This window comes from Aptenodytes forsteri, unplaced genomic scaffold (genome assembly GCF_000699145.1).
Source record: "Aptenodytes forsteri isolate BGI_AS27 unplaced genomic scaffold, ASM69914v1 Scaffold326, whole genome shotgun sequence".
Taxonomy (NCBI): domain Eukaryota; kingdom Metazoa; phylum Chordata; class Aves; order Sphenisciformes; family Spheniscidae; genus Aptenodytes; species Aptenodytes forsteri.
In genome coordinates this window covers 1733985-1760806 of record NW_008795677.1, presented here as the reverse complement: position 1 = coordinate 1760806, position 26822 = coordinate 1733985, and the positions used below count along the sequence as shown (strand labels likewise).

The window sequence follows — 26822 nt, the reverse complement described above, 5'->3', positions numbered from 1 at the left end:
GGGGGAGGGAGGGAACGGCTGTGTGGTGTTTAGCTGCCTGCCGGGTTAAACCACAACAGCTCCTGTTCCTGCTGACTGCCTGGGGTCAGGAACCTGGCGTCACCAGCACTCTTGCTTTTGCTTTTCCCTCTTGCTACAGCTGAAGTGGGAACTCTGTGTCCAGTTTGTTTCCCGCTATCGCCTATGAGGTCCCGAGCAAAAGCAAGAACTGGAGGGTGCTCAGGGTGGAGGAGCCCGAGTTCCTGTCCTTTCAGAGGAAGGACAAGCAAACAAGACTAAGGGCGACTTCTTCACATGACATGCAGTTAAGCTGGAAATTAATGTCACAAAAGAGTTGCAGATACCACATGTTTTTCATAAGGGTGAAAAAGAGATCGGACAAATACATGAAGGAAATAGCCATTTCCTCATTTCCTAAATTCAAAGATCACATCTTTGCTTTATGAAATCTCTCCGCTGCATGCTGCTAGAAACTGGGAGAGCACAGAAGAGAAATATGGCTGTATGCTTGATCTAAGTCCCTACACTTCGCTATTATCTATTATCAGAGACAGTATCCTGGACAGATTTTTGCTGTGATTTAGAAGAGTCATTCTTAAACTCACAGAAGCAAGAGTAGAGCCTTTTTCCCGTCTGAGTCCCTCTCAGATCTCCTAGAGCAAGCAGTTCCAGCAGACGTAAACACAAGGAATGTAAGGGGGCTGGGAGAAGTTTTGATGAAAGAATGAGTAAATATAAGAGATTTTGAGAAAATAAAGAGCCATGTAATACCTTGATTTTTATTTATTTGTATAAGGGGACTGTCACTGTCACTGGTTAGGGAAATCCTGACACCGAGATGTTTCTCAGCTATATTGCTACAAGTTGGACATAATAAAAATATTTCTACTCAGATTTATGATCTCTTTAACACTTGGAGGATTATACAAGGAGGCAGTTACACAAAATGGACATGTGATTGCTTTGCTGTGTCTTCCTGTGTCAGATCTCAGCCCACCTGTGAGAGAGGTGGTGGCTTGTGCTTCTTTCAGATACCCACATGCAGTCCTCTCTGGGTCAGTGCTAATGCGGAGCAGCCAGCTCACTCCAAAATCAATATTTCACATATTGCATAGCTGTTTTTCCATAGGGAAAAGCCCTTTTTGTTTACCTGAGGTATTAGTTCCTTTCCCTATGACTAGGAGGGTTATTACGATACCTTTCAGTAAATGTTAACTATCAGAAATAATTAATATCAAGCCTGGTGGAGAGGATCTGGGGGAAAATGAACTCTGAAATACTATGAAATGATTCTGTAACGTGATGGGTAAAGACCTCCCCTGGATAATGAACAGGAGAAAAACAATTCATGCTGCAGTATCCATGGGTCATTCTTTTAGAAAAGTGGAAGATAAGTTTACCATGTTTTTCAGGTAACTGTTGAGTGGCTTTTGTGTTTCTTAATATAGCAGGTTGATCTTCCAGGAAAGCTCACTATTTAGCGAGTCTTTTGTCTACAGAAAAGATAACCTAACATATTCAAATGGAGTAACTGAATTTTTCCACATTTTCCATAGTAATCTAGTATTAGGAATGTTTCTAGGAGGTGCTGACAAATACAGAGCAAAAAGTTAGATAGTCTTTAAAATAAAATTAGTTAGTATTAGGTATGTTGCTATTCAGTTCAGAGGACAGATGGCTGTTCCAAAGCTGTATTTACTTGTGAAGAAATCCTGTAAGGCTACAGCCAGAGAAAGTTTCCCCTCGCTGTGGAAGGTCCTGGTTTTGGTTTAGCAGTGACACCTCCCCAGAGAAGCCATTCGGTAAAAAATGAGGCCCCCCCTTTCACTCCACTCTGCCAGAGGCACCCAGCGAGGGTGGGTTTGATTCCTGTGAAGAACACACATGTTCATGGTGGTGATTTCGGCACCACCTTCTGAAGGCATACCCCATCTACTCACATCTCTCCCAAGCCCCCGCTGCAGTCTGCATCTAGCTTGTTCTCCCATTTAAGAAGCAATTTGCCTCCTTAAAACCAAAGCCAGCTTGCTACTCTTTCATTTTGCCTTTTTTTCTGTGTCCACCAGGCAATAACGTGGAGGTGGGCTGTGACGGCCATTTCAATGTGTTATCAGAGCACGGGAAATTGCCATGTACCAGGACCAAGGTGAAAATGGGCTCGGTGCCACCCCTTGCATGCCCCAACTGCAGTCGGATTGAAATAAATGAGGCTGCTCCCAAGTGAGCAGTCGGACAACACAGAGACAGTCAGACAGAAGAAAGATATCCCCAGTCTACGTAGGCTATATTTTCCAGCTCAGCAAGGGAAATGGTCCCCTTTTCTGAACGGTACTTCCGTCTCTAACACTGGGAGAGTCTAAGGCTATTAACAGCTCCGGGAACTGGAGCCGAATATCAGGCAAGCACTAATCCATCTGTTCAGGCAAACCTTTTTCCTCCAAACATAACTCCTCCATTAGCTCAGTTTCATCTCCGTTTGTGCACTCACACGCTGCCCGCACCTGCGATTCCTGACTGGCAGCTGCCAGTCGTTTTCTCCTCCTTTCCCTTGCCTGCCCGTAGTGTGGCAGAGATGCTCAAGGCGCTGGCTGAGACACAACGCTTGCAGCCTCAGGCCACCTCCGCAGGCGCAGGGGACGATTGATGTCGGCTGTAACCTGCTGTAAGAAAACAGAATTGCCATCTTGCCCAGAGCCGGCGTGATATGTGACTGGGACGCTCGGCAGTGATCAGCGGGGCAAACTTTATTATCACGTCCGCACTAAGTAAATGAGGTCCTGATAGTCTGTGCTATAGAGCTCCCTGCGCGACATAGCGGTGATTCATTGTCATTGTATGAATAAGCTGCAGGGACTCCTTAGCCCGGAAGAGATCACATAATTTATTTAGTGGAAGTCTCATGTGCCCTGTAAATGCACATATATCTGGACACAGGCACTGACACGGTTCTGGAGAGTTTTTTAATACATTCAGATGAAAACAGAGTTAAAGTTAAGTGGGCGTACCGAGAACTGCTCTACCATACATAGATAGCATTGTCCATTTATTCTGTGGTTTTGGCTTGATCTTGGGACTTACAGCAAACCCAGGAGTGCCATTACAGGACATGGCCTAAAACTCAATGATTTTTATGCAGGTTGTGATCCTCTTTGCATTAGCTCTGTGAAGGTCTTACTCAGAGAAATACCAGCTAGGGTAGCAATGGGCCAGAAATTGGGTTTCTTTCCAGTTGTATCAAACCTAGGTCTGATTCTTTCAGCCACACAGCAGCGACACCCCTTTATATGGAGAGCCTCTAATGTACGGATACTTAGGCCATCTTCTCCATCCCGATACAGCAGAGATGCAGCCAGCGTTACAAGGTACCTGATGAGAGAAAACAGGTTTCTGCTCATGGTATTTCCAGTTCTTAGAAATCCCTCTCAGTGCAGGAGCAAGGGATCACTTCCATAGCAAAAGAGTGTGACTGGTCTATGGGGGTGTTTGAAATCACAAAACCTTGGCATTTCTCTTTCCAGCAAACCCATTATCTTGGAGGGGAGTGAAGGGTGAATGCTGGAAAACAGTGCAGATGTGGTTTCTTTTGCTGAGACTGGATTAACAAGAAAATTAAGTAGTTTTGCTTTTGAGAATGTCGGTGTCTTCATCAGCCCAAGGGAAACTCAGTACTACTGAGGAACAGAGTTACTTCCTTGCTCCTTTTATCCCACATGTGCAGCACTGATGGAGATAGCTGGGACATCTACCTGCAGCAGCGGTGCCGAGAAGTTTCCGTGGAATCATCCCACCACACACAGATGAGCCACTTACCTTCTCTCTCTTAGAGAAACCTCATTTACAGCTTGGGAAAAATAAACTGGCACACTTAATCCATAGACAACTGTATAGGGAAGCCTGATAATATGATATTGTGAGGATATGCTTTTGCTTAGTCTGAATCTTTTCACCTACAAATGTTGGAATATTTGCAGTAGATGTGTTTCCATACAGGGTAAATGCTATAAACCCCTTTTTTGGCTAAAACTGGGGACATGTAGGTTTGAATAAAGCCATTCATGCTCTGAAATGATATGTTCTGGAAGGTTTTACTTCAATATTTATTTTTGCTGTCAATATTTCATTGGGAAAAGAAAAAAAAGCCAGGCTCAAGGAAGACCTTGGTTATTGTTGCGTGCTGTGATCAGCAGCGGATTTGTGTTTCCTGTTAGCTTGGCTTCCCGGTTCACCGAGGCGGCTGAAACTGGGGTCTGAAAGCTACAGGGACCAGCTGCCTTCACTTTACCAGCTTTGCCAACTGGAGCAATAGCATAGGCCTAATTTTGTCCAATGTGGAGATTTCACAAGAGGCGAGGCAGCGGGACAACAAGCAGGGAGGAAATGGCAGAAGGAAGGAGGAACTGATGACCTTCGGGTAGGTAGCGCCGCCGTCTCTCCGTGCTGTTTGCTTTCTTTAAAGATGCAGGCACATGTAGTATTCAGGAAAGTGAGGAACAGTAATCAAACCTCCTGTAGACATGAATGGGGTCAGGACTTTGCCCGCGTGCCCTCAAGTGGAGGGCATGGTCCAGGTGATACCAGGGCCCCAGGGCACCCCATGTTCCCATGACCGCACCATGGGATCTTCTTGGCCCCTAACAAACAAGGGCCCCACTTGAACAATGTCTCCAAAGGCCTGATGTCCTTCTAAGTGTGGGGATGTTTCCCACTGTCCCTCTGGTGAGGTTTCCTGGTGGTCCTCGCTGGTTACAGCTCCCTGACTTTGCACTGCGGTGAAGCCGGAGAGCTGGCTGGCACAATGGTAGAGCTGCAAGATGGTGGCACAGCTCAAACCTTCTCTGAGCAAACCCCCTGGAGTCAACCCCCCACTCCCAGCCTCAATTTATGCCCAGAAAAATCCCCTGACTGCTAAATTTCTCTGGAGCAACAGTGACATCTTGTGGGTTAATTTTAAGTGTGCTCTATATGGAAATGTTCGTTCCCGTCTACTCCGCCTCTGCTTGCGCGGAAACTGGCAGTCTGAATTCAAGCGGCATCCACGGCCATCTGCTCAGCACATCCCTAGACCCGACAGCAAAATAGCTGATGGATGGCAGAACTGCTCATAAAGTATCATGCCAAGGGCTCGCTTGGAAATTCAGTTAGCAGGATCATATTATTTGGAAATAGTATTTTAATTGGAAACTGATTGGTAAGTGGATATTACACAGATTTCATTAAGACGCATAGAAAGCTTAGTTCTACATGGACAACAGGACACGGAAATATTTGTTAACGCGTATTTTCGAAGACGACGGTGTCCTAGTTTTAACTTGCGAGAACGCAATTAGATTAATGTTGTTTCAGGTCTCCATTCTCATAATGATAACACTCCTTTTTATTTTGGTTTTCATCGCTGAGCATAACTTTTGCTACTGTTTTTGCCAATTTGCACCAGTCTGCTTGCAAGGCTTTATTCGATTCAGATCTAATTTTTTTTTTTGATCCTGGCATATTGAATTTGTTGCTCTAGAGGATTTTTCATTCCGGCTGGGCTTCAGTTATTCTCTGATTCCCCCAGGGCTCCATTTTGAGTCCTACTGTGATTTGCATTTATAGACTTTTGATGGGTAAACATTATAGCTTCTCAAACTCTGTACTGTCACATCCTTTCCGATGGCACTCAGCTCCTGCTGATCTTGTAAAAAAGTGTGATGCTTTGCATAATAATCTGCATGACATTCAATTATGGCTATCTTCACATTTAAAAAAAACCCTGTAATCGAGAGAAGAGCGATCTGCTATTAATTAGCTGTCTGATGCACAGGACTCATGTTGATAGTAATGGTTCCATTTGGTTATGGTTTTATTAATCCGTAGGAAAACATGCCATTATAGATATTAAAAATTCATTTCAAAAGAATACTGCCAGCTTGAAAAATAGAATGCATTAATTAATTTATTAATCTTTTAATAGAACAGTTTTAAATAACAAGTTCTAGATTTGTTTAAAATATTTATTTCCAGCAAACTTGAAGATAACATCTTCATATGTGTGTTAGCACATATTTGTGCACACAAGCACTGGAATGACTGCTTAAGGAAGCTTTGAAGTCTCTGTTATTGAACATACACAACCTTTAGGAATGGATGAGGTTTCTAAAGATGAACTTCCCGAGCTGATGGTTGAGGTCCTTTCCACCTATTTCCTCTCAATATGCGCCTACCCAGACCTACGCACGCAAAACCATGCCCACAGATTTCTGCACGTACATGCAAACTTCTTTAATGGATTTTTGAAAATGAGTGTTAACAACACGCATCTCCTGATCACCTCTTCTTCCTCATCTCCTTGCATCATCCTCATTTTAAAATCCAATTCCTCCCTTGCCATAAATGCATTGTATTGGCCTGGATTAAAGACTGCCCTGGTACACCTACCCAAGGGAATCGAAACCTTGTCCGAGAGGCAGGCATTGCTTCCTCGCAAGGTTTCCATGGAGGCTGGCCAACCTACTACTTTTTTGCCCATGCCGACAAAGAGAGAACCATGATTTTCAGTACCACCACACATCACCTTTCTTGTAAAAGCAGCAACATCTACAAGGATTTTCTTCTTGGAATCATAGCTGTAAAAGCGAATACATAGGAAAGAGAGCCCACAACCCAATAATCTACTAATCTTCTGAAGTGGTAATTTATCACAGTGCCATCCATTTAGAAACATTATAAATCAAATGCCTTCCCTGTACCTATTATGATGTCTATAGCAGAGTGGTGTTTTTTAATCTATTAAAAAGAAATTAAGGGAGATAACAACCCAGGAATCTATCAGTTTCAGAACTGCATTCTGTTGGGCGTTAAACATCAATTAATAAAATAATATAGGTGCAGTTTGTCATTGCTATAATACATTTTTTTAGTGCAATCAATGTTTCTCTTTTATAAATTTCTAAGGATTGTGAGTTCTGGTCATCTAGTGATACGTGCACATTAATAGGGCAAGGAGATACATGTCAGAGCAGAATATACTGCTACATTGTCACTTAGAATTTATTCTACTTTCTTTGAAGGAAACTTATTTTTACCATGATTCATTTTGCAGTACAATGCAACTACTGCTTTTTTTCCCAGGTTCTTCTGGCCTTGTTAGTATGCATTCACCAATTTTCCTACCTGCACTTTTGCATGCTTACTAAATCATGAGCATAATTATATTGCTGGTGTTTATTAGGTGTAGAAGTACCCTTAATATGCAGGATGTTCTCCATGGGAAGGTAGTTACAGACTTATATGGGTTATACCCAGGAGTTGCTGATTTGCAGCAAAAAATACATAAATACATTTATGCTCATTAATACTCATATTGTATGAGTTGCAAAGACAGAAGAAGTTTCTGAAAATTATTCTCTAAGTGCTTTTAGATCTTCTACTTTCTTTCTTTTAATGGAAGGAGAACTTTCTTCCAAGGGAAACAAAAGGCAGTTTCTTCAGAAATGCTGTCAGCAGTCGTCTTGTGCGTAGCTCTGTCCACGCAGCAGGGGTCAAACTGGTCCTTTCTGTGGCATGAAGTTATCTGCCTTCTTGACGTTTCCTTCCTTTAAGCTGTGATCTAAGAAATGTCTTTAATTAAAATCCAACAAAATTATGAGGAAATATGTTGTCCATGTGCTCACAGTCTATCTCCAGGTCAGTCGGTCCAGCTTTCCCTATGTTTGGGATGATTAGCACCTGAGACTTTGATTTTTTTTTTAGTGATTTTTAATGACTTGGAAGCTAACTGGAAAATTCAGATATAATTATTCCTAAATTTGGGAAATTCGAGCTGCATTGCTGTGATTCAAGCAAATTTCAAGCACAAAAATTTTCTTCAACACATCTCACACTCTCACTTACCTTCCCATATTTGTAATATATGGTGCTGAGACACTTTTAACACATTTTACCCTGGAATTCAGGTAAGTTTGGGATTTTTCCAGGTGTAGCTGAGACACCACCAGCTACCTTGAAAATGCAGTGAATTAAAAAAGCTCCTGATATTTCAAAAAACAAAAAAAGAAAAGAGAGACTGACAGTTGTGTCCTGAAGACCTTGTTACGGCTCCTTAATAATTTGCCTGGTTTTTGAAAAATGCAAAGTGCTTGACAGCTGGTGAGGAATGACATTTAACAAAACAGTGATGGAAAGAGGTAGAGAACCTGAGAGTTTCTGAAATGCAAATGGTGATTGCTTCTAACTACACGCTTGGAGAAACTGGATAGTGACTCGTTTCATGTCATTTTCTAAAACATGACATTGATTTAAAACTTTAGATACAAAAATGAGTGACAGAATTTTCTTATTACAAACTTTAAGATGCTTTATTGCTTTTTGATTAAAGGCGATACTAAGCTGCTTTTGTTCCAAAATGCCAGCTCTACCAAGAGGGCAGCAGCAGCCACAATTTCTTTTAGATCAGCAACTTCACTGAAAAAGTGAGGAGGCCTTGTGCACAATGCACAAAGATGGGCTAAAAAAGAGGAAGAGTGGCCCCCCCCCTTCCCCAATAAATATTTGTAGACACAAAATCTGGAAAATTAGAAAATATTTTTCAACAATAACGGCCATGATCTTCTCTCATGAGAACATGCACGTAGTTTTGCTGTGTTTGAAAGGAAAAGAGTGTGTCTAGCTGTAAGGTTTTGGGGGGTTGAGGTTAGGGTTTTTTTCTTTTTTAAATAAAGATGCGCCATTTAAATAATGGAAAGTATGAGGCATCGCTGTGTACTTTTCCATGTGTGCCAGCTGGTATCTGTTTCTGGGAAGGGAGTGGGAAAGAGGTTTCTTTAGTCTAGCATTGCATGCAGTGTTATAAACTGGGAGAAATACAGGCTCATTATAGCAATGAATGAAAGCAGACGTCTACTGTACCTGTGAATGGTGGGTGTTCTCTCACTAACAGAAACAAGTGGCAATTTCTTCACGGTTGCCTCATCTTCTTTTTTGAAAGTGCTTTCTTGGGAAATTAAAAGTGAAAAGCAGTCCAGATTGATGCATCTTTGGCATTTACAATAGAAAAGACACCGAGTGGGACAAATCCTGCACATCATCCTTGGTGAATTATTCCTCTGCAGCTTGGCCATGCATACAAGAATGGCAAGATGTGTCCTGCTGTATGAGCGTCCACTTCTTGCACCATTTTCTTCTCCTAACAAGTCAGCAGGCATATGTCTTCATCGTGTACACAGGGTCCCAGAGCTGGCTTCTGTTAGAAGAGGTGGCTGTCTGTCCCCCTTACTTACAATTTATTTATTTTTCACTTAAAATAGACAAAAACCAGTAATTCTTTCCTCATGGCCTGATGGTCTTTCACATTCCAACAGTATTTGTTTTCTCCTCTTTGTTTCTAGCAGGTAAAAAGTATTAAGAGGCATCCAAATAGTTTACTGTCAGAATTTCCTATCATCTGATGAGTTTCTACATATTTGCTGTAGGGATTGAGTTTTGCTTATGGGAAAGGCAGAAGCACTTTAAAATTAAAAAAAAGGGAAAGCTGAGGTCTTGAGTGTCACCAGAGATACTGTCTTTCCCACTTGGGTGGTGGGACCACAGCAGTTAAGCGTGGTACTGGTTGGTGAGGATGGATAAAGATCGCTGCTTTGAAGGTCTGCAAGCCATCCTGCAGGTTTTGGTGGCACTGCCTGCAGGCTGGGACAGAAATCAAGAAAATGCTTTGAAGAGACATGAGAGTCAATGCTAGAAGAAATAGCTGTTACTAGTTTATTCATGTTTTCTGGAAGACAATTAGAATCCACTCTATATAAGCTAAAAGGGGGGGGGGGGAATTGTGGATAGAAGTGAGAAATCAAGGGATTTATGAGAGGGACAAAGATTGTGGAATATTTTAATTTTTTGTTTGCTTGTTTTGTTAAAGAGGAAGAACCGATTGGCTTCTGGAGAGAAAACATGAAACACTTACCCAGAGGGTGCTTTATGGCCTGCTACCTGAAGCACACAACAAAACAATTCAAAAAAGTCTTGTATTTGTCAAACACGTGACGCTTTTGTCACTGCGTTCCTGATTTAAAGACACAAAAGAAACTAGAAGAGGTAGAGTGCTAAGACCGCTGATTTGAGTTCACATGCAGCATGATGCCCTGCAGTCAGTGACCTACAGATGAAAAACACTGCCGTGATGTATGCAGAACCTTCGTACGGAAATAATGAAGATCAGGCAATATTTCTGATGCTTGCAATAACTTGTAGGAGTTGTCCACAGACAATTTGTTCTTGTTCTTGGCATGCAATTATTCAAGTGTATTTGGGTATCTTGCACTAAGTGTGGTTTAGTAATTGAATTCCCCCTACAATTCCACGTGGAGATTTCAGGGGCAGGAACACGCATTTCACCAGACAATTTAGCTTTTGCCCACTGAGTTTTCTATAATATTTGATTTGCGCTCTTTTCCATTGCAATGCTCAAGAAGTATTATAAAGGTAATAGTGTACCAGTGGCACAAAAAGGCTCAAAAGAAATTGAGATTAACTTTATGTACTACAACTATGACTGCATGAGACACTCTCTGGTTGTTTTATTATTGGGAATTTCTTTTTATAGAGGAATGCTAGTTAGCTGTGTTGGCTTCCTATTACCACAGTGAATTTGATGAGAGAACTTGCAAAGTGTATGGATAATCCATGACTCACTCCTCGTAGTAAACTTTGTGTTAAGAAGACTTCCCAGATTTTAAAAATCTGTTGAAGCTGAAGTATTATGCTGAAGTTAGCATTACAGTAAGAGCTGTAATAGGAGCTAAAATCTAAAAAAATAAAATATCTATAGCTAAATTCATATCTAATACATTTCCCTTCATAAACTTCACATATAATATGAATTTAGATCAACATCTTTCAACTTCCATATCTGCAGAGAAGGCAGGCAGAAAAAGGTTGTGTGGTTTATTTGACAAGGATGCATTACTTCCTATCAACTTTTCTCCCCCTAACTCTCATTGTTCACTCTTCATTTAAGAATCAATAATAAAGTGTAAAATTTGTTCTAATCTTCAGATCTTTTTGATTCATTCAAGTTCATTTTTGCAGGCATGATTTGGGCTATAATTCTAAAAACTCTTTGACCCCGTGAACAACCCCTCTTCCCCTGTGTTCATATTAAACATTTAATTCTAAAGTGAATATATTTTGAAATACTGAAGCAAGGGGTGTGGGGGAAAGGATATTTGTGAAGCCAAAGATTTCTTGGGGAATGTTTTCCTGTAAGTCAATATAAAATCAAAGTACTTGGTCTGGACACAACAAATCTGCTATTCTGGGTGAAGATGTGATGTTTTTTGATATGTTTAAGATCTATCTCTTTCTGTACTTCCGAGAGATTTATTTATTTATTACGATGTTATGATTACTGAAGAACGCTCTGGGGTTTTCATGTCTGACCCTAACTGCAGCAATACCTTAATGCCATGTGCATCTGAGAAAGTGCTCCAACAAAGTCCCTTTTCACTCCTTTTATTCACCATTTAAAAGCCTCTCCTGAGCCTCCAGACTCCTTCAGCCATCCTGGCCCTGGGCAGCTCCAGAAGGTTGCAGCAAACGATGCAGAAACAAGTCGTTGACCGCATTCATCTGCTTTTGCTCAACGCCGTTGTGCTGGTGCAACGCCAGGCGAGGGGCTGAGCTGATCACCTCTCGTCAGGCAGAAGGAAGCTCCAGGGCCTCCTCCTTCCTTCCCAGCCTCTCAGCGGATCCGGGGGAGTCCTGAGCAGGGGGTATATAGCCAGTTGCACCATGGAAATCGTGGTGGAAATTTCACGTGCAGTTCTGAGGCATTCATCAACGTGATGGTAAATGAAAAATTAATAATAATCTCTAAAGCACAAATCCACATGAAACATAAGTTAAGATGACCAGTATTTTCTTGAGAAGATGGACTCATTTCTGATTCCTTTTGCTAACCGTTGGTGCAGCAAGTTTTTCTTTGGCACCTGGTCAAAGATCATCACTTAATCCAGCTCCATTTATTCATTTCACATAATTATGACTGTGGATTATGATAACTTCAGAGCCGCTTATATTCGCTATGATTTGTCTTCAAGGTTACCGAGGGGTATATTTTCAAAGACTGAGCTTTTCTAACAGGGACACTGAGTGGTGTCAAGCTGCATTTAGCAAGAGAGTAAAGTAATTTTTTTTGCAAATACTGGGTGCTCGCTGGTCACCACACAATACTGGCAGAAAGGAAGAACCAGGAAAGCTGGAAGAACAGGAGCAGTTAAAATCCCCAGCCAGCGATACCCTCCAAAGCCTGACATGGCACCGGGCTGGCAGTGGAGGGGCACTGAGAGATGTACAGCCTTGGGCTGAGTTTTGGAGAGCAAACCAGGACACAGCCCTGCGGACCGGCTGTAGCTGCAGACCCCTCCCAAGTACCTTGCACAGTGAGTGATCTATGGCCGAGCGTCTAATAGTGCACCATAAGAGCTGCGGGAAATGGATTATGCGTATTTCATTAAAAACATCAGTTTGATTTACTCTTTAGAGAAAAGTACAGGAAATAGCGCTCTATCTTCTCTGAATCCAGTGGCAAAATATTCATTGGCCTCATTGTGAGCAGCATCAAGCCTTTTTCTTCAAATATTGAATCACGCCATGAGAACATAGAGAAACTCTATGGCTGATATATTTTGTGAAGAAAGACGTTCCAATTTCTGGGGTAAGCACCTAAGCCCTCTTCTGCAAGAAGCTGAGTGATGCTCCCTGTCAGGAGCACACCCCAGCTAAGCACTCTCAGTGCCGGTAAGAGCCACGAGTCTCTTTCAATGTCAGTAACTTGTGTAATGCATTGCCTCATGCTGCTGCTTTGACTAAGTAATGCATTATGTATATCTTGAGGTTGTGGTTAGTGTAATATTTATGCATATAGGTATCTGTGAGAGTCACCTTGAGTACGGCACAGCCTGCAAAGAGCAGATGAACAGCATTAGGTACTTTACTGCAATCCAGCATCTAGACTTTACGTAAAAAAAGATATAAATGATGTAAGTTCACTCATCGGTTGGTTTCCTAATGATTCCTCCAGTAAGGAGAAAGAAGTGTAATGTGGGATCTCATCTAAAATACATGCTTCTAGACTTCAGCTGCAATGAGTATTTTAGAGACATGAATGCGATCATTTAAACCACTTGAACTCTCCTCACCCGCTTGAAGGAAGCAGGAAGAGTGAGAAAATATCAGACAAAACTGGTGCTGATAAATGATGCTCCCGTATAATGAGTGCTGTGTACAGTTCTGGTCTTCCAGCTTTACCATTTTGAGGAAAGAAGGTATAGACAGGTGTGACAAGGGTAGCCAAAAGTGCGGTAAACTTCTGTGTAAGCAAAGACTAAATAGTCAAGGACTTTTTAACTCTGCAAAAGGGATGAATATATGTAGTGTGAGGTATGTTTAGGAGTACTGGGGGAGCGGGGCTGTAATGGACTTCTACAGTTCTGCAAGCGCCATGGAAATTTAACAAGGCCTACTTTTTCTCTGCCTTTCATTACATGAACCTAGGAGGCATCAAATGAAACGATCAAATGGATCTTTCAAAACAACCCAAAACCTGCAATACCTATACTCAGGTGTAACCTGTTGGTAAATTCCTTGCTACAGGACCTCGTGGATGCCAAAACTCCATGTGGTTAAAAATTGGTTAAATAAACTTATAAAAGAAAAGGATACATCATCTTCATTAAAAAAACCCAAACAAACAAACAATCAAATAAACAAACAAACCTCAACCAACCGAAAAGGCAAGTCCACCTCAAGCTGAGGATGTCCCTGATTTGCAGATTGCTGCAGGATGGGGCAATATTGGGAAAGCGTCATACGCCAGCCTTCGTGACTTCCTCTATGAACATGTATTACCGGCCACAGCTGGGACAGGGCACGGGGATCTCCTGGCCTTGGTCTGGCCCTGTGCTGTCATTCACGTCGTCCTACATTATTACAGGCAGCCCTAGAGCCGAGGGTTGGCTGACACCGAATTGGCTTGCGGTAGGGGTTGAACTCTTACCAGTAGCTGAGTAGCAGAGGGACGACCCCAGCCACAGGCGGGGCTGCCGCTGCTGCCATCCCTTTGAGCAGCGACTGTCTGGTCTTGGTAAGAGCCAGAGCTCGGTGTGACAAAGTGTGGGCAGGGACAGGCACAGCCCCACGCAGCTTGGCCGCTGTCCTCACCAGGTTGTTTAATTCCAGGAATCTTCTTAAAAATGTAGGCTGAGCGTTGGTGGGACGCTCTTGCTGCGGGGCTGGTAATAGCAGTAAGTGTTCAAGCCTTTCTGAAACTCACCTCCGGCAACAAAGCGCACCCAGGCACTGAACAGCATGCCAGTGTATCGATCTCGAGCTGAAGTACCGCCATTGCTCCTTCAGCTCCTGAGGCTTTTTGTGAAGTCTTCCGTCCAGATAATGAAGAGGTCCAACCCTCCCGAGGTTATAAAACCTGATGATTTCATGGTATGAATCAAATCTAGCTTAAGGCTCAGCCTTGCTATTCCAGCTTCATTATTGCTATATATTTTGGGGTGTGTGTAAACCATCTAATTTTCAGCTACGTTATTCTCAGGGTAGAATCAATAGCGGCTTAATCCTGTTTAGCAGAACAAAGGTTAGCACTTCTGATGAGGGTGAAGCAAACAGAGATTTGCCCTTTTATTTTGAAGAATGAAAACAAGGCAAGTTTGCCTTTAGAAGTGTGAGTTTTCCTGTGTTTATAGCAACTCCCTGTCCTGCTTTTTCCTTTTTTTTTCCCTTTTTTTTTTTTTTTAACATAAAGCAGTATTTCTTTCTGGTCCACGGCACAGAAAACAGAAGAGGCTCACCGGCTAAAAGCTGGGTGGTTACCTGCTGCCTTCAACCTTGTTCTGCAGTGTGTTGTCTGTGCAAATACTCTACCACAGCACCTTAACAAGCTGCCGATGGGAGGAATCCTTTTGTCTCGTCTATGGTTTGTAAACCCCTCACTCCCACTGACAAGCCAGACTTCATGAAAATCATCCCACTCAGATCGACAGATTGACACGTTAATGACCCAAGACAGGAAGAGGTGAATTCAGATATTGGCCCAAAATAGTTATTGCCATCTAACCACTTGTTAAATATGTAATTTTTCAATTTCATTTAGTTCTTTTGTTACTGTTAGCATTAGCCTAGCAACCAGCATGCTGCAACAATTTTCCCTTATTTTTGCTGTATGTGCTACAATCCCTTGCAGTTGGATGAGGCTGCACTAGGCACTGACATTTAGATCACATAATTTTTACTAACAAGGACTAGAGGTGGTTCAGTAGCTGTCTGCACCACACTAGTGGCGCATCATTCATCATCTTTTCTGCTCTTTCCTGAGCCGCAACAGTGCCATTATTAGGCTTGACAAATAAATAGGCAGGGGTATAATTGTCGGAGATGGTGGGCAAGAAAAGGCTACTTTTCTTGTTCTCAGGAGAGAGCATTTTCCGGAGAGAAATACAAATTCTCGCCTGTTCCCCGGGGGCTATTGATGGCTGGATGTGCAGACGCAACGGCCACATTTTGTGGCTTAGGCCTGCAGGACTATACACCGCTCTTGGCATGATTACTGTTTAACAGGGTATCGTTAAAGATTCAGCGAGCTTAGGATGTTTGAAGAGGGGGCCATTAAACATCGCCAATAATTGGGCTTCCCGAGCCCGCACACCATTACACCAGCTTAATGGCGGTGAGACTCCAGCGAATACCTGCAACAGCATTGGCATCAAACAGGTAACAGTGCTGAACTGGGCCACAGAGACAAAATCTTAATAGGATGGGGACATAAGCGAGCTTTTTTTTTTTTCACCCTGGAACATCATCCTTCTTTTTCCTTTCCCTTCATATCCACTTTTCTTATTTTTCTCTCTGTTTTCAGGTTTGTGTTTGATAGTGTATGCCTGTTTCTGCAGCATGTGTACTGCATCCTCCTCTGGACTCTTGCTCTCTGCCATCCCAACATCTCTATCACTGCCCAGCCTTGTTGGTGCATCGGGCGGGGGGAGTGCGGTGGGGTTATCGGCATCCCCCTGGGATCCAAAATGAGCCACTGTGAAATGGGCTGCTCCTGCTAGCGTGGGGACCGACATCCTCAGCGTACTCCCAGTGCACCAGCAGTGTAGTTTGCCTGGAAAATCTGTCAGGCAAAATTTGTTAGGTTTTTCGCAGCTCTGATTTCTCTATCCCCGAGAGTGTCTTTGCTAAGAGAAAGCATTGATTTTTGCTATCCAACACACACACGTATGAATATGATTCATTCCACCCCATTCCTCAGAATAACTTTTGTGAGTTGTTATCCCTGCTAAAATGAGCCTTTTCACAGTTCTGTATTTCCACCTAGCACACACAATAAAATTACCAGAAGTGAAATAAACTTTCCTTGGCTTGAGAAGAAATTTTACGCTATTGTAGGGGACCCTTTCTGAAGAAATGATGGTTAGTTTTATATTATATTCATTTATATGTAAACCCAGCACCCTATTTATTTGGTGTAAATATAGGGTCAACAGAAGCAAGCATGAACAATTTGAACCAAAGGTCCACTTCATAGCATTATACTATACTAAAATAAAAAGTATCTATTAAAGGCCAGACTCTACCGTACAAACTAAAGATTTCAAAATCTGGCTAAAAAAATAATAATACCATTATTCAATGGTAAAAACACAATGTTTCTTTGCATTAGGATTTTCCCAAGTGTCTACTCATTCAACTTTGGTTAATAGATTAAAGCAAGTGCAACATTTCGGTAAACATTTTTAAGGTGTATAGATTTTATACGTTAAATTGGTGAACACGAACGTATACTAAAAAAGTAGGGATTCTACAAAGTGAAATAAAATTTAGCCCAGCAAGACTTAGTAAGGAAATACTTGAGTATTTTTCTGGAAAAAAGTGGGTAGAGTTAAAAACTGCATAGTTTGCACCTATCCAGTGCTATGGCAGGATTATGAGACTACACCATGTACGTGCTGTTCTCCTGTTTTCCCTCATTTTCACTCCTCCACATTGAAGAAACTGCAGAATCACATGGAATGCGAAGTGGCTGGACCCCGACAGGAGACCTAGCTTCTTTTCCAGGGCTGGATTAACTGGTACTGTGCCAGCTGTAACAGATGTTTTTCAAACTTGTGTTTGAAGTCGTTCGGTGAGAAGACTGTGAAGCTTCTTTATCTAGATCTCACTATCCTTACAATAAGGAAGTTCTCTCTAATGTGTAAGCTCAATCTCCATTGCTGCAGTTTGTCTTCTCTCTACGGATAATTAAAAATTGACTACTGCCTTCTTTGCAGCAGTCCTTTATGTATCTTAAAGATTTTTACTGTTTTTCTGTAGGCTACCAAACCCTGAGTACGCAGGCTTCCTTGTACATTGCAAGATGTTTGCTCATTCTTTGGGCTTTCTCCATTCAGCCATGCCTTTCCTTGAAGAAGGATGGCCCAAAACAGAGGGGACTTCCCTCCAGCTGATGCTAGAAGTGCTGAGTATGGTAGAAGGATTACTCACTGCATATTACAAGCCACGTTACAGACCAACATGACTAGCATTTGCCTTTGCAAGAGTAGAACATACTCATCTCGATTAAGAATTTTTCTGAAGACCTGTTGTCTACCTACTCGATATCGACCCTATATTTATGCACTTTACCTCTGCTGCCTAGATTTACAACTGAGCGTTATATGCATAGAGTCGTATACAATATTTTCATATAATTTCTCTAATGTGTGAAAACTGTTCCTTGGATAGGCCAACGGGATGATTTGACATACAGTCTTGAGGCTTATGTGATTTATGTATAGTACCTGAACGCATCTTTTCTCACTTTGCTCTTTTCAGCCATTTCACACTTCATTCAATTTTCAGAAAGACAACTAGCCACAGCTCAAAAATTTCACCAGATGGTTTTTGAACATTCATCAGGCATATTAGCCAACACTTTCCAACAACCTGCTAGTCAGATGATTTGAAATAATCAGAACTATCTAAGTACTCTTTGATCTGTTTCTTCTTTATTTGAGATCTTGTCCTGGAGATCTTTCCTCTTTTTCGCTGTGTTGACAACCTGATCTCAAATGACATTATGATACAAAAAACATTCAACAGTTTGACCATCTGATGATAATTTGTTGCCAGCTTTCCTCTCCTGTTCAATAGTGAACTTTGGATTTACTTTAAGTACAGATATATTTTTTTTTTCTTGTAATTGCTTATAATTTGTTCCTTCGGCTGTTTGGCCACATCTTAATAATGTGGGCTGCTTTCTGTTACTTATAGACTTCTTCATCATTCCAAAGGTTAACAAAGTGCTCATATTTTGGCCAACTTTGTTTCTCATTATCTTCCCTTTCTGATTTTCTCAATGGATTAGGTTGTGCTTGTGCCCTTGATACAGTTTCTTCAGGAAACCGACCAACCTCCTTAATTCTTCTTGCTCTTACATTCATCTCCCAGGAGAGATCATCTGTCAACGTTTTGAGATTATTGAAGTTTGCACTCCTGAGGCCAGCTGTTTTTCTTTTGCCATCCTTTCTCTTACCATCCCAAAAAATAGGAATGAGGTTACTTCATGGCAGCTCTTGGCAAGCTGGCTTCTACCTTGCTGCACTAAAGCTTCCTTCTAGCGTTCAGAAACACGTCTATCATCAGAGCTCCCCACCCCATTCTCTTTTAACATTTTGGCAGAAACAAATGTAACCAGTACAACCCAGAGCCTCCTGGCTAGCTAGTGTCCCATTGCACTATTTCTGCAACAGATATCCTAAAAGTCCAGTGCTCGGGTGATTTTGACCACGCACAAAAAGTCTTATCTACCATACCTACCTACTACAGCACTCTGTTTTCTTTGGTTTCTTTTCTTTTTTTTTAATAAATCCCCAACTATGATATCGCCCAAAATCTTTGCAAAGTTTAAATCATTGAGAAGGAAGTCTTTGTGCTGTGCAATTTTTATGCACGTCATCCAAAAATGCGGAATAATTTATTTCTTTTTCATGGGTTCGTATAATCTACCTAAGCTTTTATATAAGCAACTCAAACCTTGCTTAGCTTTTGAACGTTTAATTTCATTTATGAGTTCACATTGTTACACTCAATGAAGAAAAGACATAATATCTGGATTATACACCAGCATCAACTCATGAAGGAGCACACCCTTTTTAAAAAGCTGTTAAATTCCACAAGGAGCACACCCTTTTTAAAAAGCTGTTTAATTCAGCAGAAGGTGAAAAGATAGAAATAGAGGGGTTTTATATATATATAAGGTGTCATCATTTATGTGAAATTCAAAGTTACACATGCGAAACAACTAATACATCACATGTATCATCAAGTAGATCTAATTCAAGTTCGCAAATCTTCATCCTCAAGTAACTAATTATTTTGTCCATGATTGTGGACTGTTAGAGAGTAATTGTCTTGCTGGAAAACTAAGAACTGAAATTAGGATTACTGTGCACAAAAGAAATGATTCAGTTGAAAAAAAAACCCTTTCAGCTGAGAGACAGTATTCCTGTGGATATGACAGTAAGATCCTGGTATTTCAAGAAACCCACCATAGTCAGAAAAAAAAGGTGGAACAGAGGCTGATAAGGAATGTGTTTGGGCACGCTAAGAATAGTAGCTGTGAGGTACAGAGGCAGCAATCTCTCATTCTCATTTCTGTCTAGAAGTAAGACTTATGCTGTAATGGAAAAACTGTGAAGGCTGAGGAACCTCAGTTCCACACAAAATAGGCAACGCGCACTTTTGTTTTTTTCATTAGGGAAAACAAATTGTTTTACCAAGTGAACTATCAATTGTTTAGACATGGGAATTGCAAGCAAAGGGATGAAACAAGAAGGTGCCAGCTAAGAATCTGGCCAGTGGGAGCACTGGAAGCCCTGCAGAAATGTTATTAAAAAAACCCCCAAATAATCCAAAATTTGCATTTCATAACGGAGAAATAAATAAAATCTTCTGTAAAGTATGACAAGCTTTTCTGAACAATTAACCTATAGTAAAAAATGTCTGATGTAGCAAAAATTCAGAAGCAAAGACCACTAAGGACATGGGCTACTGAAGAAATCCTATAAAATTGATTGTATACTACATGGAGACCTGAGTCATCATTTTGTCTTATCAAAATGTCTTATTCTTTCAGTTCAGTTAAACCTGCGAACGATTCAACCTCTAGAGCTTTAATATTTTTAAAGAGACACTCATGTACAGAAGATGTCTTAAGGTGTTTGTTCTGTCAGGCTGGGTTTGATATCCTTATTTAAAAATATATATGGCTCACTTGATGAGAAAATTGCCTTCAGAGAGAAGGATTTTTCTTCAGCTTAAAACCTGAAATACTAAAATTGAGTATAAAAAAGTGAAGAGGCAAGTCGTGAAGCAAGGGACAGAAAAGAAAAATGACTGTGAACATGTTCTACTGAAACTGTTATTTTTTATTAGAAAAAGTAAAGCTAAATTCTCTGTTAGTATATGGCTCACTTGATGAGAAAATTGCCTTCAGAGAGAAGGATTTTTCTTCAGCTTAAAACCTGAAATACTAAAATTGAGTATAAAAAAGTGAAGAGGCAAGTCGTGAAGCAAGGGACAGAAAAGAAAAATGACTGTGAACATGTTCTACTGAAACTGTTATTTTTTATTAGGAAAAGTAAAGCTAAATTCTCTGTTAGTAAGCTAATTAGAATTATTTATTATGCTGAGGGTTTTTTGTGAGAAATCTGAGGGAACAACTTGAAGCAGGAAAACTTACTTTGCAAGCTGCAATGATAAATATATATCTTTTTTGACTGAGTAATGAAGAGGTAAACAGAAAGGAGTGCGATGACCTTAGGGCTTGTACTCTAACAGAGAGCAGAATATGCTTTAGTGTATAAAAAAGAAAAACAAATCATAGCATTCTTGAGTTTTACCTGGTAAATAGCAATGGTCAAAATCTGGCTGGTTTTGTTACGGGCATGTCTGGGCAGGCACTGGTAGCAAAGTACCAATAGAGTGGTGGGTAAATCCAGCGTGGATGAAGTTCTGGGCACTGAAAGGGAACAGAGTCGTGCTGCTTTTTGCAGGCTGCCAATTGAAAGCACCAGAAGTTGCGGCACGTGGTGACAGCTGGGAACACAAGTTGGGAGCTGACGATTTCGGCAGCATACCTCTTTCATACATGCGTATGAGTATATATATATTCAAAAAGTGCAAATGAGTGTAAACAGAAGTCCTGGCATTGCATCCTGAAATCCTGCAGTATTAACCTGACTTGGTGTGATCTTCCATTTCTATGCATCCTTTCTAGCCTACCCTGTGCTGACATTTGTGGGGAAGAGTCACATTAGGGGCTGGCTGCGGGCCCGCCTGGTAGCAGGAGACCTTTGCGGTGCGAGCCAGAGGACGAGCCCAGAGCCCTCCCCAGGACAGGCGTCAGCCAGATGGCCTGGCAGCCATCCTGCACCGCCGACGGGCAGCCTGGCATCTAGGGCCTCGTATTCGAATGACACTACATATTTCATTTAACTTTTCTAGCAGGCATTGGGAAGGGATGTGCTTGTAGAGGATGGCTGTAGCATTCACAAGAAATGGTATAAATTAAGGCAGAGTTTTAAAGCATGAAGCTTTGAGACTTTTGCCTTTAAAAAACCTTGATGCAAACTTTTCCTTCATGTTAATAATAATTTTCCCCTTAACTTCAGTGGCGGCTGGGTCAAGATTTTTGTTTGGTGCTACTACTTCCTACGAAAGAAATGTTTTCTCGATACAGACTTGGAAGGAAAATAATGCTATATTCTACATTATTTTTTAGAAAGCTGCAATCACAAAAACAAAAAGCATGGACCTAGGACACTGCTGTTGCAGTGGTTCATGGAAGGAATCCAGGTAAATATAAAAGGGGCAGGTTATTCTTCCAGCTATTATTGTGAACTCTGATGCCAGATTTTGACTGCAAATATGAGTGGCGATGTGACTGTAGCAGTCTGAACAGGCAAAGGTTGCCTGTCTCTAAATAAGTGCAATAGTGCTGCAGTGATGTTCTTCACCTCGCCACTGCGATACATTGAGGGTGAAGATAAATCCGCTGTTTGATGGGCATTTCCTGCTCAGAAAACTGCATCCTACATCTTCTGTGCTCGGCACAGCATAAGAGCAGTGGCAGGCAGGCAGAGAAATGGGGAGTGGTTATGCACTCTTGCGATACAACGTTCGCTAAGGAAGCATAATCAATGGCAGAAGTTGAAATTATTTGTCAGTAGCTCAGACCTTCACAGGAGCTATGAATTTGGGTATAGGTGAAAAACAATCCCCGTGTCTTTTGTGTTCAATTACAGGAATGAAGAACTAGACCTGAGCTGAGGGTTGACCCTCTCCAGGACTGGGGAATCATATTTTATTCCTGGGTAGAGGATTGTCTTTGGAGCACTGTTTGGTTAGATGAGGATCTTGCTGATAAGGTGTATGATTGGTGCTCGCAAGGCAGCTGTTCAATTTTCAGATTTGTCATTGAATTTCAATATGATTTTAAGCCAGTTCTATATGAGCCTCGTCACTAAAATGCTTGATCATCCGAAGCAGGAAACAGTAAATGATCATTCAGCAAATTCAGAAGATGGATGCAATTACTCAGATAGACAATGCCAGGCCTTACACTGTTCCATTCGATCACGATGGGTGATGGTATGAAATAAAAGCTCATCATTGGTATTTCAGTCTCTTACAGATTTTCTAATAGAAATATTCTGTAAGACAATTTTAAAATACATGCACTTATCGAGTACCACATAATGAGGTAATACTGAGTGCTGTATGCTGCATAAAAAGGACAAACTCAATCTGGCCAAAGAAATTCAAGGAGAAATGGATTATATCCACAGACACCTGAGGGTATATTTAACTCTGCAATACCCGTAGCAAGCAGAGTTTTTTCATGTCTTTTAAGAAGATGAGCAAAAGTAAGGTTTGACTCCCACTGATTTTCAGTAGGATTTACGTGCCCAGCAACATGAGGATCCCATCCAAGAAGAACTAAGGATTTTTTAATGTTTTTTAAATTACTAACTTTCAATGTTTCATTGTGTAATACCTGAAATGGTATCTCAGAACAATGTTTTCTTTGAGGAAGTGAATAAGAAACGTAACACAATGTTGGAAATGGAAAAGCAGAGCCTTATTTTACCATATTGCAGGATATGCTTACTACCAGGCCTGCTTAAAAAAAAATTAACAACATGAAGTCAGATTTTCAGCTGTGCAGAACTTTGCCTGAAGGGGATGACAGGGATGAAAACATGGCTCTATGTCATCTTCTGCTGCAGATCTCTACACTTTCCTGAGCCTAATTCTAACTTAAGCTCTGCTCTTGAATATTAACCTCCACTCTTCCTCACTACAGAGTGGACTGGCCATTTTAATGGCAATGTTATCATTATTTCCGGCTCTAGAATTCCTTTTTAAGAGGTAAAATACTAAATACCGAGATACTGAAATGGAGAATAAATACTTCAATAATATTATGCCGTCACTTGCTCTGTTGTTAAAGTAAGATTTAATGCATTGCAGAAAAGGAATGGAAGAAACTGTAAGAGAGAATTTTGTTATGAAGCTCTGGTGTGCAAAACTACTAAAATTATGACCTGAGATCCATTTATTTGTTGCAACATTGTATGTGCTGATCTCTTTTACGACCTATTAGCATCATTTTATTTGTCCCTTTAGCCTGAAGTGGTCCAAAATGATCTGCCTTCCTTGTTTACCACAAAATATCATAAATTCAGAAACAGATGATGTATTAAATGTCAGCTAGAAACTGAAACACGGGAGGTTCTGTCAGAACATAAGGAAAAATATTTTTCCTGTGAGGGTGACCAAACACTGGCAGAGGTTGGCCAGAGAGGTTGTGGAGTCTCCAACCTCAGCCATTCTGTGATTCTGTGAATACTTATCTGTAATCTACCAAAAGGTGAGACTGGCTCCATACCTTCATAGATTGAACATGAAAGAAATGAAGTAAATCAGTTTATTTTAGCCCTGATAGCATGGGAGAAAAGGATAGAGAGATAATCTGGGAATTCCAGTTCATTTAACTTACTTTACAAACTCACTAAATACGGCACACAACAATCCCAAAGCTGAAGTCTTCCAAGGTTAAAGTGACAAAACTGCAGAAAGTCAGGCCACTGGGCCAGTGGAGAGAGTGCTTTGTCTACACCAGTCATTGTTTTATTGTTAGCCCTTTCCTTGCAAGAATGTTAAAATTCACCAAAATATATTTAAGTAAAGCAGGTATTTGTTGGTGTTTGCCACCGACGTTTCTAGGAGAAAGAGGTCTTCTGAGGGGCCATAAGGATCAGTGAACTCTCACTCTAGAGTCTTGGTAATGCTGTATCACATCTATTTTATCTGAGTTTCTGATCCATTTTGACAACATCTTACATATTCCTGTCTTAAAGGTCAAACCTGCTTCTTGCCAGCGATAACTGACAAATGAAAATATCAGTGTTTTAGAAAAATGACATCCATAATAGGTTAATCTCATATTTATCAACTGAACTTGATAGGATGCTCTTCAAAAGTGATTGGGGATATCCACCATAAGCATTTCTGAGTCTGTGAAAAGCTCAACTTAAGCTTCCATTATAACAGACTGTAAAACCAATCAATGTGATATCTGAAAAATATTGGTGGATCAAGGCAGATGCCAAGTTTTCACAGTCACTTACGATTACTCTATCAATGAACTTGACTGCATAACTGAATCTGCAAAGGTGCCCTCCAGAACAGGTCAGTTTTTAAAGGACCTTACTGTCAAAAGAGCTCAAAAAAGAAGTACATTGTATTTTTCTAATATGTGTTTCTGGATCTGAATAATAGACAAAGGAATTTTAAAACATCTTGAAAAAAAACCCTGAACAAACTCAGTATATTTCATGTATGTCCATAGTGGCATTGCAGGTGTAGCTGGTGTGTTCGATACAGTAAAATTAATACGGCTACAAAGATTGAGAACAAGGATGATTGGGATAAGGAACAGGAAAACTAAATGGCCCACAACTCTTGACGAGGAACATCTCTAGGAACAATGGTTCACTGTTTCCCACAGCTCAAGAACTAAGGGTCACCAGATGACATCACGTGACAGGTTGAAAAATGAGAGGTACTTAACCCACCACAGGCTGCTGCTGATGCAGTAAACTCACATGAATTCAAAGAGCAATCAATCAGACACTCATGGGAAGAAAAAAAAAAATCAATACTTGCTAAACAGAAATCTCTGCTATGACCCAGTAAATTTCCAATAAAAAGAGGACCTTAGCCTGGGAGAGACCAGGCCAGTCCTCACAATAAGGTGGTTGTAGCCTTAAACTCTCCAGACATCTCTTACGGGCCACTGCCAGAGACTCGTTACTGGGCTAGGCAGACCCATTGGTATGGCTACATATTTTTCCTTGCTTCTTGTGGCTGTATTTTACTGCTCTGATTTAGGATGGTAGATGACATCAGGTAAATTACAGCTTTTGTGTAGGAAAACACATTCCTTTTATGCTGAGTAGGAAATAGTCCATCTGTTGGGGAAAAAAAAATTGTAATTTGCATAAACATTCTTAAAAGGTACTTCCCCTCCAGTATCTCTGTATGTCTGGGTTCCTCAATAGCCAAACAAGTTTGGGAAAACAGAATCATAGAGTCATTTAGGTTGGAAAAGATCCTTAAGATCATTGAGTCCAACTGCTAAACCTCTGCCATCATCAGAAGGGAACTTGAATCAAATTTTATCTGAGTTTTTGAAATAAGCTCATAGAACATCTCCATCCTTTATCATATCCCAACCTGCCATTTCACTTCCAATTTTTGTCAGGATCCGAGCTGGGAACACAGAGCATCTCAGCAGGATTTATTCCTGTGAGTGGGAACAAGAGTGGGAAGAGTTGAATTCAAATTGAAAGGGATTTCTCTCAAAATTTAACACGCTTTTAAAGGTTCTAGAAATAACAGTGTTTCCTAGCTGCATCTATCCCTAATATAATCTTGCCCTGATTCAGAAAAATGACTAAGCATGTGTTCAATTTGAAACGTGCCCATGCTTTTTCAGCCAAGAGAAAAAAACGGAAGCATCACAAAACACTAAAGTAAATGCCTGCACATACAACGATACATTTCACCAACACCTGCATTGGGTATGTACGTCTCCATTGTTCTGCAGAAGTCATCCTAAAAGTAGCCTTAAAAGGACAGATGATATTTTTGTATCGAAGAGGGTTTGGGCTGCCCACAAAGATAACACGGTGTTGGGTCTTGGGAGTGCCGTGCACTTCAGGCTGTTCAAAGTTTCGGCCAGCTCAGGAGTGATGTAACACATCATCCTGTCTAGAATAGATTTGCTTTGAAAGCTGAGAAAGAAAACGCAGAATTAAAAGAAAAAAAAAAAAGTAATCTAACTCTGTAAAGGATCAATCTAAAAATGATATACGGAAAAAATTAACTATGCCACTTCATAAATAATATTAAAGAAAGCAAACAGTAAATTGAAATTTTTCTTTATGAATGCAGTTCAAAAAGAGTTACTGTCAGAGCTGTACCCTTCTGCTGCAAAAAGCAGTCATTGTAGATGCTGTAAAAATGCTAAATACAATTTATAGATTCACTTTTATTATGTTAAGATGACACTAACATGGTACCATGATTATTAATTATAACAGTGTAAAAACCATCTGTGACTTGGCTTCTCTTTATTGATAGAAAAGATGTGCAGTAACGTATGGATAGTTTCATTCACCACTATATTACTCCAATTTTCAACTGATGTAAAATAATATTACAGCAGCATG

The 26822-nt window shown here is 40.8% G+C and overlaps 1 pseudogene; it reads left to right on the top strand.

The window, feature by feature from the left end:
* The window catches only part of LOC103901710, a 67272-nt pseudogene extending 65048 nt beyond the window's left edge, over window positions 1–2224 (top strand).
* Window positions 2225–26822: the final 24598 nt, after the last annotated feature.